General features: G+C 41.7%; 1 protein-coding gene across 1 annotated transcript in view; it reads right to left on the bottom strand.

Annotated features, from left to right (window-relative positions):
- The window catches only part of LOC106529045 (probable G-protein coupled receptor 142), a gene marked incomplete at its 3' end in the record, with an annotated part of 10,754 nt that overhangs the window by 4,015 nt on the left and 4,081 nt on the right, over positions 1 to 2,658 (bottom strand). Inside the window, 1 exon segment of the mRNA XM_074559762.1 lies at positions 1,771 to 1,990.

A 2,658-nucleotide genomic window follows, 5' to 3' on the forward strand; every position in this document is an offset into this window, starting at 1 on the left:
AAAGCAAATCCAATAACTATCAGCCTCCATTTTGTAACTACATGGGACGTCCTGACGTCATCACACAGCTGCTTCCGGAACATATAAATGCGCAGAAAGCACCAAAACAAAGAGGAAACTACAAAACTGGAGGAAAGAGAGATTTAACCGGCTCTGTCTTCATTGAATGCAATGATTTGGGCTSATTTTGGTTTTTATTGAAGGAGTYTGAGTTTGACATGAGCGAGGTKTGCAAAATGAAGATGAAGCACTTTGGGAACACGACAAATGGGCTCACATCATCAGGTTTGAATGAAAAATCRATTTYGAATCGAATCRTGGCCCTAAAAATCAGAACTGAATCGAAYTGTGAGAGAGTAAAAGATTACCACCCCTATTATATGTGCATGTTTATATAATAAATTACATGTAGAGGAAACCCAGCACTTTACTAAAACTGAAGACTTCTGTGCAAGGATGTTGAACAAAYTGGCCTCTCTATGAATGTTTTGGCCCCTTTATGGCCCCYTGATGGCCCCTTGATGGCCCCTTACTCAGATAAATCCTAGATCCACCACTGTTCAGAAGTGTAATCCTGCATCTCTGAACTTTAATAAAAATGTGACCTTTGAGTTATTCCACTTCTTCTTTAAACATTTTGTTTTTCAGTGCGGAGCTTCTCGTGTTTCTCTTTTCTTTATTTAACTTCTTGAGATAAAATATCCTTCAGTAYTGACAGAAAGGCAGCTCTCATATAAGGTGCAGATGACGGTTTGACCTCCAGCTCTCTCTCTCTCTCAGCTGCAGTTTTTCAGATGATGAACAACTCAAGAAATGTTAAACTACTTCCTCGTTTTAAAAACAATCATTTAGTTTAGTTGTTATTTGAGATGAAAACATCGACCAGCCTGCAGACCTGCAGACCTGCAGACCTGTCTCACCTGCAGACACCTGATCCGTTTCGTCACACGCCTCGGCTCAGGACCAGCAGAGAGAAAGATGATCATCATGAATGAGAAGGTTGACGGGCTGCCAGGTGAACGTGAGACTAAAGATCTGCAAACACTCCAGCTGATCCATAAAAACCAGCAGACAACAGAACCTCCTGAAGCTTGGAGAGTTTCCTTCGCTCCCCGGAGTCCTGCAGACTCTGGGAGAGGAGCTGAACCTCTGTGACTCCAGAGGTGTTTAATTAAATTCTCCTCTGCGCTCAGGCAGATCGAAACATCGACTCTTTAGTTTTCAGCGTCAGGGCAGACGAGTCAGATCAGAGCAGAGGACTGGTTCTGATTTAAACCTTTTAAAAACTCGTTTTCCCAGGAGTGGGTTCCAGTCTGAGCCCGGGAAGCTGAACTGAATTCTGACGGTTCTGCATTTAATTATTCATCAAGAGATGGCTGCACCTGAAACAACGGAGCAGGGAGATAAAAGATGCTGCCAGCAGCTCGTAGTTAACCGCTTCACATGATGCTGCTGATTGGATGCTGCACAGAAAAAAAAGGCAAAAAACAAATCCTGTGAAATCCTGATCTGAAAGACGACAGTGGAAAGAAATTTGTGCCAAAAACCTTGAGCTGAGTTCTGAATCGAGACCTGCCAGGAGGCTGAAATGATGACAAATGTTTGTTTCTTTAAACGCTTTGAGGTTAAATAAGGAGAAAACTAAATAAAGTYATTCATCAAACAGTTCAGCGAGACGAAGCAGACGTGCTGCTCTGACAATAACTTTTACAAAACGTCTCCAAACACAGAAAGTTTAGTGATGCTGAGGAGAACTGATCAGAATCTCACCTCCACATCCAGTTTTCACTTCCTCTGCCCTCCTGGGCCGGTCCTCTTCACTGGGCTTCCTCCCCAGAGGCTCCTGCAGAGTCCCTGCTGGACACCCGGCGAAGAGACGAGGACGAGGACGAGGAGGAGAGGGGTCCAGACTGACAGCACATCACTGCGACGACTGAGAAGAGTGAGAAGAGAGACCCGAGGCAGAGAGTGAAGAATGAAGGGGAGGAGACTGATGTGTGAAGAGGGAGGAAACATGTTCCGATGAAGGGTTGCAGAGGAAAAGAAAAACGAAGGAAAATCAGAGGCTGACGGGACACAACGAGGTCATTTTTCACCAGTTCACCCTGGAACAATGACAAAACAAACTGTTGGAACAAAATCTGTGTCCAAATTTCAAATGATAAACAGCTGAAAGTCTGAAGTCTGAGCCCTAAAAGATCAACCAAGAGTTTTATTTAAAACCTTTTCTATTTTTAATAAGTTTTACTCCCTAAAAACAACTAAACTAATTGTATTTGTCATCAAATGAGCAGGTTTAAACTGTGGGAGAATATAATTCAGATAAACAAACCCAATAATAATTCTGATGGATCAGAGATGAGCACATCTCAACCCAGATGTAACAAAACTGTCATTTTAAAAATGTTTGTGTTTATATATGTTTATTAAACCAACATCCATTACAGTGACTTACATATTTCATGCACAAATACAACTATAACAGTTGTACTTTTTAATAAATATGAAAACAAAACGTTTGATGCAAACAAAAATTTAACACTTTAGCGAGCTGAAAAAAGCAACGACCCAAGACCCCTTGAGGTTAAACTCCTGCGTGGTTCTGGTTCTGGTAAAATGTTTCTGTTGTTTATGTACTTCAGTAAATTTCCCATATTT

The sequence above is a fragment of the Austrofundulus limnaeus genome, unplaced genomic scaffold, assembly GCF_001266775.1.
Source record: "Austrofundulus limnaeus strain Quisiro unplaced genomic scaffold, Austrofundulus_limnaeus-1.0 Scaffold419, whole genome shotgun sequence".
Classification (NCBI taxonomy): Eukaryota; Metazoa; Chordata; class Actinopteri; order Cyprinodontiformes; family Rivulidae; genus Austrofundulus; species Austrofundulus limnaeus.